The sequence below is a fragment of the Rhinopithecus bieti genome, unplaced genomic scaffold (assembly GCF_001698545.2).
Source record: "Rhinopithecus bieti isolate Rb0 unplaced genomic scaffold, ASM169854v2 scaffold_7884, whole genome shotgun sequence".
Classification (NCBI taxonomy): domain Eukaryota; kingdom Metazoa; phylum Chordata; class Mammalia; order Primates; family Cercopithecidae; genus Rhinopithecus; species Rhinopithecus bieti.
Genome location: NW_016806331.1, coordinates 816,721 through 831,284, shown reverse-complemented (window position 1 = coordinate 831,284; position 14,564 = coordinate 816,721). Strand labels below are relative to the sequence as shown.

General features: G+C 43.1%; 1 long non-coding RNA gene across 2 annotated transcripts in view; it reads right to left on the bottom strand.

Moving 5' to 3' along the window:
• The window catches only part of LOC108531994 (uncharacterized), a 43,286-nt gene extending 28,993 nt beyond the window's left edge, over positions 1-14,293 (bottom strand). For both annotated transcript variants that reach the window (XR_001886329.1, XR_001886328.1), the window contains exon 1: positions 14,058-14,293. This is a non-coding gene — a long non-coding RNA (uncharacterized LOC108531994). The remainder of the gene's footprint in view (positions 1-14,057) is intronic.
• Positions 14,294-14,564: the final 271 nt, after the last annotated feature.

Here is a 14,564-nt window from a genome sequence, read left to right as displayed (position 1 = left end):
ACCAAACCATAATTATCTATAAGGACTTTGAAGATAAAGACAACAATCTTGCTGACAAATAAATAAGTCAGCTAACAAATAAATGAGTAAATAACATGAGTCAAGCAAGAAGTCCAAAGAGAAATATTTTGAAATAAATGAAAATATAACTCATCAAGATGTGGGGAACGCAAGGAAAGCAGTGCTCACAAGAAACTTGATAGTAGTTAATGGACATATTAGAAAGTAAGAAATACCTAAAATAAGTAGCCTAAGCTTCCCCCTTAGGAAGTTAGGAAAAGAAGAACAAATGAATTCCGAAGTAAGGAGAAGAAAAGAAATAATAAAAATTAGTGCAAAAATTAATAAAATTGAAAATAGGAAATCAATAAAGAAAATCAACAAAACCAAAAGTTGGTTCTTTGAAGTCCAATAAATTTGATAAACCTCTAGTCAGGCTAACCGAGAAAAAGAAGAGAGAAGACACGTATTATTAATATCATAAACAAAAGAAGATGATCCCCACTGATCTCATACACATTAAAGGATAATGAATAAATACTATGAACAACTCTTTGCCCACAAATTTGATAATTGAGATGAAATGTGTTTTGTCAGAGTTTTGCAGTTTTATAAGACACAAACTAACAAAATTCCCGCAAGAAGAAATAAATAATCTGAATAAGCGTATAAATATTTTTAAATGAATGAATAAATAACAGTCTTCTGAAAAGACAGCACCAGACCTAGCTGGTTTCACTGATGAATTCTACCAAACATTTAAGGAATACCTACTGCCAATTCTCTACAAACTCTTCCAGAAAATAGAAGAGAAAAAAATTGCTCTCTAATTTATTCTATAAAGCCAACATTACCCTAATACCAAAAATAAAGAATTACAATAAACTACAGATCAATATCTCCCATGCATAGGCACAAAAATTCTCAATAAAATTTTAGCAAATCACATCCAACTGTGCATAACATGAATTACATATCACAATCAAGTAGAATTTATTCCACGTATTCAAGGCAGGTTCAACGTTAAAAACGTTGTTTTAATGTAATTCATCATATCAACTGCTAAAGAAGAATGATTATATAATCATCAATTGATTAAAAAAACAGCTATTGATAAAACCAACATCAATTCACCATCAAAGCTCTTAGCAAACTAGAAATGTAAGGGAATTTTGTCAACTTGATAAAGAACACCTACAGAAATCCAACAGCTAGTATGATACTTAATGGTTAGAAACTGGATGCTTCCCCCAGAATTGCGATCGAGGCAAGGATGTCTTCTCTTACTACTATTTATATTTAACATTTTAACCAAAAGTCCTAGCTAATGCAATAAGACAAGAAACAGAAATAAAAGATACACAGATTGAGAAGGAAGAAGGAAAACTCTTTATTCTCAGATGATGTGATTGTCTATGTAAATAACGTATCCCAAAGAATCAAAAACAAAAACCCTGGAACTAGTAAATGATTATAACAAGGTCACAGGATATAAAGTTAATATGCAAAAATCAACTGCTTTCCCATATACCCACAATGAACAATTAGAATTTGAAATTTAAAATTAAAAAATTTATATGGGTATAAAAAAATACTTAAGTACAAATCTAACAAAATATGTACAAGACCTATAAGGGGAAAACTACAAAAAATCTGATAAAAGAAATAAAAGAAGTTCTAAATCAATGAAGATATATTTCATATTTATGGATCGAAAGTCTTAATATTGTTAAGATCTCAATTCTTATCAACTTGACCTATGTATTCAGTGCAATCCTGATCAAATTCCCGGTGAGTTATTTTGTGGATATTAATAAAGTGATTAAAGCTTACACAAAAATTCAAAACACTCAGAAGAGTCAACATAATACTGAAGAAGAACAGAGTCAGAAGACTGACACTACCCAACTTCAAGACTGACTATAAAGCTATAGTAATCAAGACAATTGGTATTGGTGAAAGAACAGACAAATAGATCAATGAAATAGAATAGACCCACACAAATATAGTCAACTTATCTTTGACAAAAGTGCAAAGGCAATTCAATAGAGAAAGCATATCCTATTCAAAAATGATACTGGAACAATTTTGACATCCATATGCAAAACAAAAAATCTAGACACAAACTTTATGTCTTTCACAAAATTAACTCAAAATGGTCATATAGCTAAATATAAAATGTAAAACTATAAAATTTCTAGACTATCACATAGGAGAAAAATCTAGGTGACTTTGGGTTTGGCAATGAGTTTTTAGATACAACACCAAAAGCACAATCTATGATAGAAAATTAATAGTTTAGGCTTCGCTAAAATTTAAAATTCTGTTATGCTAAAGACACTATTAAGAGAGAAGAAACAAGCCACAAACTGAAAGAAAAATATTTGCAAAATATATAACTTATAAAGAACAAAATATAGAAAGAACTCCTAAAATTCAAATGTAAGAAAACAAACAACTCCATTTAGAAATGGGCAAAAGACCTGAACAGATATCTCATGAAATAAGATGTACAGATGGTAAATTAGCATATAAAAAGATGTTCGTATCCATTTGTCACTACGGAATTGTGATTAACACAATGAGACACCACTATTCACCTGTTAAAATAGCTAAAATTCAAAAATCTGACAATTTCAAGTGCTGATGAGGGTTCAGGGCAACAAGAATTCACATTCATTATTGTTAGGAATGCAGAATGGTACAGCCACTTTGGAAGGCAGTTGGCCATTTCTTACAAAGAATATAGTCTTATCCTACAATCCAGCAACTGTGCTCATCGGTACTTACCCAATTGAATTGAAAATGTATATCCATATAAAGACCTGCATGAAAATGTTTATAGCAATTTTATTCATAATTGCCAAAAACTGGAAGAAACCAAGATGTTCTTTAATAGGTGGATGTACAAGCAAATGGGTACATCAATACAATGGAATATTATTGAACAACAAGAAGAAAACCACAGAACTGTGAAGACAGGGAGGGACCTTAATTGCATATTGCAAAGTGAAAGAAGCCAGTCTGAAAAGGCTGTGGTCAGTATTTCTGTAAATCTAAAACTGTTCTAAAAATAATGTCCATTCATTTTGTAAGAAGTTTTAAAAAGGAGGGAAAAAAACCCAGAAACTTTATGAGGAAGTTATAGACTTTCCAAGACAGCATTAGATTGTCCCAGCGCTTGGAACCGGAGTTTGAGTCAGTCTTGCTCAACTCCCAAGTGGCTTCTAATTCACACCACAACCTTCTGAGACTAAGCATTGGCTTTAATGCCCAGTTGTAAATAAAAGTGTGGAAGTCTGGTTACTGTGCTCCTTTTCACCCAAGAAGTCCTCATGACGACTTCCTTCTGGCTTTCTCAAATTCAGGGCTATGTTGGAATTGTCAATAGGGATGTCACAAGTCCATACTTAGTTCTGCCTTGACCATACACTCATAAACTCATCACTAGTGGTGCAGACTGCATGGTGCTTCCTAAGGCCATTCTCCACCCGCCCGTTCCATTTCCAGCATGCATTGTACCTGTGCTACTTCCTGAAAGTCTCAAAGTCTCCTGGCTCTTTCATCAAAAATTCATTTATCTGTTGTTTTTTGTCAACTTGAAATACTTTAAAGTGTAACATACAAACGGTAAAGTACAGAGTTTTTTCAATGTTTATAGACATATAGACATAATTCATATTCTTTTTTGTGAGAAAGGGTCTTGCTCTGTTGCCCAGGGTGGAGTGCAGTGGCGCAATCACGGCTCACTGCAGCCTCGACCTCCTCTGCTCAAGGGATTCTCTCATTTCAGCCTTTTAAGTAGCTGGGATTACAGACACGCACCACCAAGCCCAGCAATTTTTTTTTTTTTTTATTTTTTGTAGAGACAGGGCCTTGTTATGTTGCCCAGGCTAGTCTTGAACTCCTGAGCTCAAGTCATCCTCAAGCCTCAACCTCTCAAAGTGGTGAGATTACAGGCATGAGCCACAATGCCTGGCCAATTTATATTCTTTATATATAATCTTAAGTGCATTCATTCATCCCAATGAATTTTTACAAATGAATAAACTCCTGTAACTATCAGCAGACTCAAGATATACCACGACCAGCATTCCGGTTACTGTTTTTTATTTTTTTAACTTGCCAGGTGGAGATAGAATGCATCTTTCTAATCTCTGTTGTTTTAAGTTTTATGCACATTTCCAATGCAGTCCCGGCATTTTCAGCGCTCCAGGTCTTGACTCACTGGGTCCATTTTAAATGTTGCCTACTTGCTGCCTGCATTGATTCAATGTTGTTTTTTTACCAAAACAGAGGAACTATAGTAAACTTCTTCAACTTAGAGCCTTCGATTAAGCGGGCTGAATTTATTAGATTGGTGCAAAAGTAATCGCAGTTTTTGCACCAACCAAACAATTTTATGATCGTGATTGCCACATGGTTTATCTTCAGAGAAATTCTGTGCTTTTTGCAGAGGGAAGCTGAGGCTTCGTGGAGTTGAAGGTGAATTTCCCAGGCAGGTGGGAGAGGCTGTACTGAGAGGGCTCCCAGGGAACCCGGCTGTCATTCAGCCCAACACTGTCAGCAGTGAAAGGATTTACCTGACCGCCCACGGGGGCTTGCCTTCCACAGGCATGTTCTCACACTCCAGCCCGCATCAGGCTCACCCACAGCGCTCTTCACAGCACAGGCTTCTGGGCCCTGTTCCCAGGGCTTCTGATGCAGTAGGTCTTAGCGTCTCAGATTTTGCATATTTAACAGGTCCCCAGGTGATGCTGGTACCGCCTTTGGGAAACCCCACTCTGAAACCGCTGTGTTGCAGGAAGCTGGGTCCTAGCAGTGATGTAGGGAGGAGCAGGTTGTGTTAAGCCTCAGCTAACAGAGCCACCATCCATGTCTCCTTCTGTCTGAGGTCCCTACTGAGGAGGGAAGGAATTTTTCCCAGAACTCAGCAACCCAGGAGCTTTCCTCAGGGCTCCAGGTGCCTCTTCCTGATCCACGGTTCTGGAAGACTTGGGGTAAGAAAAGTGCCTAGGCAGCGAGGTCCTAAGGCGTCTTTATGGAGACATTGCCTGGGATCACGGCCAAGGCTCAGGCTTCAGGGGCTAGGAGCTCCAGGCTGGCCACGCCCTAGCTATTGACTGGGAGGGGCGGGGGCGGGGGCGGGAGCAGTGCTAGCTTGGTGCCTGGCACATAGCAGCTGTTATACTTTGCACACATTTTGGCAGATTTTTCTTAGATGGCGGTATGGGGGTCATGGAAGGAACCCTCTTGTGAGCTAAACTGGGCTTGGACCACCTCAGCTCTCCTGAAAAAATGGGCAGGGACTGGGAGCCGCATGGGTGTAATATTAAGTTTGACCCAATGACTAAGACAGAGTAAACAAGGGGTGATCTCTCTGCCCTCTGAGTTCATCCTGTTACTAAGACCCTCGTCATATTGAATTTCAATGGCCTGTTCACCCATGCAGCCTTGTAGCTGGACCAGGGTTTCTCAATCTCAACACTGTTGACACTTGGGCCTGTATAATCCTTTGCTGTGGGGGCACGGCTGGCCTGTGCATTAGAGGGTGTTTAGTGGCATCCCTGGTCTCTACCCACTAGATGCCAGCAGCAACTCCCTGACATCAAATCACGACAGCCAGAAATGTCTCTCGACGATGTCCCATGTCTCCTAGGGGCAGAATAGCTCCAACTGGTAACTGCTGAGTTAGACTGGGAGCTCCCAGGAGGGAGCAACCACACCTTCCATCCCTGCACCTCCAGGACTAGCACATACTAGGTGCTCACTAAGGGGAAGTCGAAGGTATCCAACCTGTCTGGTCAGATATTCAGCATTTCATGCTCATTATGACGTTTGAGTCTCAAAACCACCCATGAGGAAAACTCGTGTGAGAGATGAGGAAACTGAGGCACTGCAGGTGGGGCTGCTTGCTCATGACCTCCTGGCTAATTAGCAATGGAGGCAGGACTTGAACTCCAAGCTCTGCACCTGACTGATTGGCCCTAAAGACAGGGTGACACCTTCTGTCCCACTGGCTTCCTTGGCACAGGAGAGGAGCTCATGCATGTGTCCGGACTCATGGCCTCAGTCAGGTCCCAATTTCTTTGTCCTTCCCAGCAGCCTCTCCACGGAGCACTTTGAATTCTGCGAGCCACAGCCTCCCAAGTTCACGTTGCTTTTTGAGGCATGACTTCAGCACTAAAACATGTTTCACATTTAAGGTTAGGCAGGCCCTGCTTACAGCGGGAGCTTACAAGATCTCGAGCCCTTCTGGGGAAGGATATAAAAGGCTGACTTGAATGTTATGAAAGCTTAGGAAAAAAGGAATGCTAATGATCACACAAAAATAGAATGCCAAAGGAAGCTATTGCCAAACTGAAACAGGACTCAGATTCTGGGATAATGGACACATGAATCACAGCAAGGGGAAAAAAAAGTGAACTGGCGTTTCCCCTTTCATCGAAGCACTGATGATCATAAGATAAATCATGTTTGGAGAAGAATCAAAATGATTGGATTAAGTTTTACTGCAGCGTTTCTGACTAATCTTGGACCCGGGCAACCTAATTGAAAACTTACATCTGCACGGAGCGGCAGAGTTTGAACTCTCCAGCTTTAGTAACAGCGCTGCAAGGCAGGCACAGGCCCAGGAGCGCCTCCCTCTACCTAACTGCATCGTACTGAAGACACAGATCCAAAAACTCTATTTTCCCACTGTGATTTTACCCAGAAACTTCTCTGAATTCGTGGATTACAATCAGGTAATTGTCCATGATGTGATCATCCCTTTGCCTGGCAGGCTGAAAATCAAGATGGCCCCGCTCCAAGCAAGCATTCCTTTTTTTTTTTTTTTATTTTCATGAGAGAAAAGAGGCAACAATTTTTAAGTGACCTTGCTGTTTGCTTTTGTGAAGTGAAGTGATCTTCCCACTGCTGCGATTTTAATAAGCCCGAAAGTTCTCCTAGGTGCCCTCCAGGGAGGAATTTCATTCTTCATCTGCACTCAATGTTCCAGAAATACCCTGCACCCATGAGCAAATCCTAACATGACTTCCAACTAGACCCTCGGGAGTGGAATTTGCCAAATAAATGAGTTGTTCTGACTGAATGTCCCGGACCAAGGCTGGCTCCTGTGGCGATGCTCTCGGCTGGGTCTAGGGGCGGATCCTGTGGTTGACAGGCTCCCAGATGTGCACCCCTGGGCGGGCTGAGCTCTGCAGCCCAATCCCCTCCCATCCACTGAACAGACCTGGACCACTCCAGAGGGGCCACTTTCCCTCTGTGACCCCCAGCCTCATGCTTCCAAAGGAGGGCAGGAGATGACAGTGTGTGAGGGCACAGGGGTAGAGAAGAGACAAAACAAGAGCTCACTGAGAAATGACACAGAGGCGTTGTGCAGGTGCCAAGGGCCTGGGTTTCTGACTCCCACAGAGCTGGGTAGGAACCCTGGTTCTTGTCTTTCCCAGCTGCGACACCCTCAGCAAGTTACATAAACCATGCAACCTCCAGATATCTCATCCATAAACCGAGTGTTGTCATGAGAATGGAATAACACGATGTGCTTAGTAAAATGGAATGTCAATTACATCCACATCCCTGCACAAATGAGTCCACGAAAAGCATGGTGCAAGTGGAATCTATAGTCACGTGTAAGTCTTGTTATATGCAAAAGCATTACTCCCTGCTGGGAGTCTCTCTCCACGGGACTCGATGTGCCACGCAGGCAGAAACAGTCCCTGTTGCCTTGTCCCTTGCACCTAATGTCACACCGACATGGAGGAGATACTCAGTAAACATTTGTTAAGGGAAAGAAAAGCTTGGCACAGGCTCCCTTTTTCTCCCACCTCAACCCAAGTGCTGTCCTCCGGGACCCCTCATCCCACCTTGCTCTGCATGCATCTCACCCGGCCCTGCCCCTCATCCCACCTTGCTCTGCATGCGTCTCACCTGGTCCTGCCCCTCATCCCACCTTGCTCTGCATGCGTCTCACCTGGCCCTGTGCCCTCATCCCACCTTGCTCTGCATGCGTCTCACCTGGCCCTGTGCCCTCCTGCCACCTACTTGGGACATTTCCCCAACAAACCTGATTCGGATGAGGAGGAACTGGTTCAGGGCTCGGAAAGCGGCTGTCAGCATTGGTCCTGCCCCCGTCTGCCTGCCTGCTTCCGGGCATATTGCTTTCCTGCTCAGAGCCTCCGTGTCCTCGTTTGCTCTTCCACGAGACAGTCATAGTGCAGGTTTGCAGCAGACCTATGGCTCTTGAACTGTGCTTCACAAAATCCCACGTGATTCTCCCACCAGAACCTCTGGAGGCCTCATCTCTGGGACCCCACCCTTCCCATTAGCCAAGGCACGCTACTTTTTCAGTGAACAGCTTCTGAGAAAGGTATTGCTTCATTTCTAGGTGAAGTTTGGTCCCTCTGGACTGAGACGTTCCTCCTCAATTCTGTCTGTGCTATGCAGGGCCCAATTTGGGTTCATGAGGGATATGGGGTATCCCAGAATGAGACCATTACTTCTTTCAGAACAAGAGGTTAATACAGCGATGGGCAGCCCTGCTCTCTGCGCGAGGCTTCCCCACATCCAGAAGCCGGCCAGGCTCATGTTTCCTTGGGAGTGAGGCCTCCAGAGAGTTTGCGTCTTTCCTACAGGACACAGGCACACACAGAGATGCCGGTCTGTTCTAACCTCTGTTCCATTCGAGGCCAGGCATAGTGGCTCATGCCTGTAATCCTAGCATTTTGGGAGGCCAAGGCAGGAGGATCACTTGAGGCCAGGAATTTGAGACCAGCCTGGGCAATGTAGTGAGACTCCCATCTCTACAAAAAAAGAAAAAAAAAAAGAAAAGAAGAAAAGGAAATAAAAGAAAAGAGTAGCCAAAAGTGCTGGTGTGCACCAGTGGTTCCAGCTACTCAGAAGGCTGAGGCAGGAGAATGGCTTGAGCTCAGGAGTTTCAGGTTACAATGAGCTATGATGGTGCCACTGCTCTCCAGCATGGGCTACAAAGTGACATGCACTCTTAAAAAAAAAGCAAATAAATAATTTGAAAAAATATTAAACTTACCACTCAAAACATTCACCATCTCCTGAACTTTCTCTTCACCACTGCCCCAGAACACCTTGCCTACTTCTCAGACAGAATGAGCACCAGCTTTTCCACCCCCTTGCCCACACTTCCTGTCAAGCCTTACACTATCCCCAGCAGCACTACTGACCTCATCACAAAATTGAGTGGCCACATGGCTTAGACCATGCAGGCTACCATAACAAAATACCACAGGCTGAGTATTTATAAACAACAAAAATTGATTTCTCATGGTTCTGGAGCCTGGGAAGTCCAAAGTCAAGATGCATTCAGTGCCTAGTGAGGACCCACTTTCTGGCTCACAGATAGCACCATCTTGCTGTGTCCTTACTGGGTGGATGGGACCAGCTAGCTCTCTGGGGTCTGTTTTATAAGGGCGCTAATGCCATTCAGGAGGGTTCTGCCTTCCTCAGGTAATCACCACCCAAGGCTGTTCTTTCTAATACCATCGCATTGGGTATTATGCTTCAACATGAAACCTACATTCAGACCATATAGATTTGGTCAATATGGAGATGGTTTTAGACTGTTTACCACTTACACTAACAGCATAAGCAACATCATCATAATATCAGCTTTCTGCATCCCTAGCATGACACCAAATTGGAGAAACCAGATGACAGACATGAGCAGTGGGTTGTTCCGCCTTGGGATCTCTAACTCTAAAATACAACCAAGCACCTTTATAGCTGCAGCTGGGCCCTAAGAGGGGCATGTGGAAAGTTTCACCTCTCACTGGAACCAGAGAAGTGGATAAGACAGTGTCTTGTGGCAGCCCCTCACAAGATAGGGAGCCTCCTCTAGGACAGGAAAGTGGGCGGAAAATGACCTGGAGATGACCCTCAAGAGACTGCCCTGTTTGCTGAATCCCAGGAAGGATCACAGAATGTTCTGCCAAGACGTGCGTCCAACTGTGGCTGAGACTCACCTGTGCAGAGATGCCCAAGAGCTCCATGGTGGAGCCTTTTCCTACTCTGTCCTCCTCCTTCCCTTCTCGTTGAGGATAAGGTGTCTGTCCTCTTATCTAAGGAGAAACTCACCCTTAGAGCCTTGGATTTACTGAAACTCTCATTGAAAACCCATTTAATCAGTGATCACCTCTCTCTTCTGAATCTCCTTCCTATCCAGCCCCTTAAGCCAAAGTACATGAATACACTTCACACACACACCTACCTTAAAAAGCAAATAATACACCAAAACATATACTTCTAAGTCTCCCCTGGCTCCTGATCCTCTCTGGTCCTTTCTGAGTGAACTCTCTGTCCGTCCCCTGGGTGAGTCCATTCACACCACAGGCTCCAGCTGCCCTCTTTTTGCTGGAAATGCCTAACCTGACTCCTGCCCCATCTTCCTCCAAGCTGCTGCCACGGAGCCCTTACTGATGGAACTTATCCACCTGAATGCCAGAAAGGCATCTCAGATCCCATGAGTCCATGCAACAGTTGCGTCTCTGTCCCTTGAGCCTGCTGCTCTTCCTGCCTACACCTCCAAGAGCACACTTACAGAAGCCAGAAATTCGGCAGGCGGCCTAAACATTCTTCTCTTGTAGGCCTGACATCCAGTGTTTATTTGGGGCTATGCCTTGTTAATTCTTAAACATATCTCTTTTTCCCCTGTGCTTCCCTTTAGTATCACCATAGTTTTTGCATCAAGATATATAATCTCATTAGCAGGTTTCTTTTGACAGCTTAGTACTAAATATGTTTTAGTACTACTGTGTACTATATACCAGAGTATTTTGCTAGCTAATTATTATTAGAAATAAAATGTCTGAATAGTCCTATATCTCTTTGAACAGTTTGAGCTCATAACTAAGGACTTCCCCTCTAAGAAAACAGCAGCCTTAATCATTTCACTAGAAACCTATCAAATATTCAGGGAGCAAATACCACCACTCTTACACAAATTATTTCAGAAAGCAAAAAAACAGGAACACTTCCCAACTCATTTTATGAGGTCAATATTATCCTGAAACAACACCAAAAAACAATCATGACAAGAAAAGTACAGACCAACGTCCTTCGTGAACATGAATGCAAAGATCCTTAACAAATTCATGTGAAAAAACTAATGAGATTTTTAAAATGACAAATATAAGATCATTTTTGCAGACAATCCACTGATGCTTCCAGTAAGGTGCATTCTGTCTTTGAAAGTGCACATTTCAAGCTACCAATCTGAGAAGGAGTCTGAGAAAGAGAAAAAAGAGCCCCTGACGCTGGCAGCAGGCTGGACACTCACAGCCCAGCCCTGGTGTTCCTTGTTGAGCAAGAGCAATCTTACAGAACATAACATCAGAATGATACGGTTTGGCTGTGTTGCCACCGAAATCTCATCTGTAACTGTAGCGCCATAATTCCCACATGTTGTGAGAGGGACCTGGTGGGAGATCATTGAATCACGGGGATGGTTTCCCCCATACTGTTCTCACGGGGATGGTTTCCCCCATACTGTTCTCGTTGTGGTGAATCAGTCTCATGAGATCTGATGGTTTTAGAGGGAAACCCCTTTCGCTGGGTTCTCATTCTCTCTTGCTGCGGCCACGTAAGACGTGACTTTCGCCTCCTGCCATGATTGTGAGGCCTCCCCAGCCACGTGGAACTGTGAGTCCATTAAACCTCTTTCTCTTTATAAATTACCCAGTCTCAGGTATGTCTTTATCAGCAGTGTGAAAATGGACTAATACATCAGACAAGTCCTTTCATTACCATGATAAAGTGAGGCAGCAAACAGCACCACTCTGGAGTCTCATCTAAGCAGAGACAACACCAATATCAGGTGCAAAATACCAAAAAGTGCCCTTCTCCCATCTAAGAGGAACGGCAGCTGCTTCCTTGCCCATCACGGCCTCACTCTGACTTTCCTCCCCTACATGAGATTTGTTAGGTTACACAATCAGAGAACTGTCTCTGCAGAGAAAAGTCCCACTTCCTTAAACTCTTCCCCCAAATCACCAAGCACAAGCCCAGATCACCGCAGCGTACATTCTCCTTTGTTACGCTGAGCGATAAATCCGACTTGCTTAACTATAGATGTGTACTCAGCGGTTGTCCTTGCTGAGGGACACTGAGAAATTAAACTATATTATTTTTTGTTGAAATTAAACTATGTTAGTTTTTGTTGTTTTTCATCCACTTCGTGTGGGAAAAGCCCATGGTATTTTGATATCTTCTGTTCTATTTGTGTTTCTACATCACCTTACATTTCTAACCGTTTTAAAGCCACATAGTATTCAGTCAACAAAGTTTAGCACTTTTTTATATTCATGAATTTTATCTTTTATTATAACACGAACTTTTTTCCACTTGATGCTTTTCAAATACTTTTAAAACATTAATTCTTAAATTTTTGCTTTTATTTGTGTCAACTAGAAGAACTTTTCCCCACTCCTCAATTTTTCCTTTTACATGTTAATACATTTTAAGAGTTACTTTTAAGCAATCCCTCCTCTTCTTCCTCATATTATTTCTTGATATGGTGTTGAGCATCGATTTGCTTGGCACTATTTGGTTCATCTGATGTTTGCGATCCTCGAAGGCACAGCGACAAGCTCCATTTTTTGACTCAGGTAATTAAGCAGCAGGGGAAAGACTCACAGCTAATCAGTGGCCAACTGAGATTCGAACCCAAATTTATCTGGTTCCAAAGCTCTTGCTGCGTCCCATGCTGCCTGGAGATGTTTTTGTTGTTTTGTTTGTTTGTTTTTTCACCAAATCTGAGATTGTCAGAATTTTGATTAGAAAGAGTGAAATATCTATTTATAACTATAATGCTGTTATGACAATAAATCATTTGGCCCAGTTTCCAATTTGCCTTTGGATAAATTGCCTTTGCCAAAAGACGTTTGTCTTTTGGGCAAATTGGCTAATTGACAAATTACCACTTAGCCATTTTGCTTGTTTTAATTTCCAGCTTTCTGTACTCTGTGTCTTCTAAGTTGTTGGTGCCAGAACAGTGCTATGTGTATCGTAGATGCTCAGTAATTATCTGTGGAACAAGTCACTGGTCTATAATGATATTGTTGCTGACAACTACACTTAAGAACCAAAAGAAAACCCTCTTTTTAAATTCCCCCTATATAGAATAAGTCGCTTTGCAAGTTTCTCATTCTTCTTTAACAATCCCCGCTCTTTCTCCATCTTCTATAATTTACCCAGACTTAAATATCCAGACTCTTTATTATTAAATATTTTTCTCATGTAAAGCACACTTTTCAAATTATTTTCATCTTTGTCCTTCCATTTTATACTCATCTTTGCTTTGGTGTATTTTTGGTTTCTCCCTAATGCTTACTAACTTCAATATCCTCTTCTAGTCCTATCCCAGGACTTTGCATTTGGGGGTCATTGATGTTTATTTGCCCCCGATGGTCCAGCGCAGGTTTGGAGAAACTCAGGAATGGGGAATAGTGGTGCAGTGTCTGAGCCTTTGCTCGCCTGAAAACTGCTTTTCAGTTGCAGTGCTCAGCCCTGCCCTGTTCAGCTCTTGAGAGGCATTCTTCTGGCTCCAGCAGACTCAGGTGGGAGAGCATGGAGACAGGGTCTCCAAAGCACTATGGAATGCAGTGCATTCTGTAGGTTTTTCATTCGTTGTCTGGCCGATACAGATGCAGAACATGCAATGCTATGCCTCCTCCCTGGCCCTCTGCCCCTCCTGCCTGGCCTCATGCTTTGAGGATTCCATCTCTTCTGAGTTGGAGGAGACACCACCTCCCAGCGCCCTTCTCCTGTGTAATACTGGGTTGCACCATAGAAACAATAGAAATCGTTACCCTCGTCGGAGTGTTGAGCTGAGAAGACGGAGCAAGTATGGACTAGTAGGGTGGTGACTCACCTACCATTTTGGTGACCCTGTGCTTGTAACCCACCATTGGGATAGGGCAGCACGTCTACATTAATGACTCGACCTCCTCCTACCCATTGGAACGTGAGGCTCCACTTCAGAGGGAAGAGAACACATCACCTGGAGCCGAGCGTCTCGAGCTTACCCTGTCCCATGAGAAGGCCTCATCAGCCGCTGTCCCCGGCAACCTCCACGGCAGATGCGTCTTCTGCACTTCATTTGCCAGTCACACCGCCCTCTGGTGGTGGGGCGGGGGAGCGTGCACACCGACTGGCTACTCGGAAGCATTCCGTCTGCTATTTCCCTAGCAACGTTTGTGCGGTGGCACAGGTGTCTCCTCTAAGTTTCAGGCGACGTGAAACTTACAGATAGCGTGTTCTCTCCTCAGACCCTCTCGAGCTTAAAAGGCCTTGTTCGGTTCATCCCTTTCATTCTGTGTTGAGGAGACCGAGGCCAAATCACCAAAGCATCTTGCCTGAAGCCTTTAAATTTTCACATCGAAACACAGGTCACTTTTCCAGGGTTCTTTCCCGTTACATTACAACCTGCACCTAATCCCAGGAACTGTTTCTGCCATTTAGGTTTGGTGTGGCATCCAGGGAAAAACTTCCTTCCTGAAGGGATTAGGATTCCAAATGTTTGGAAATACGCA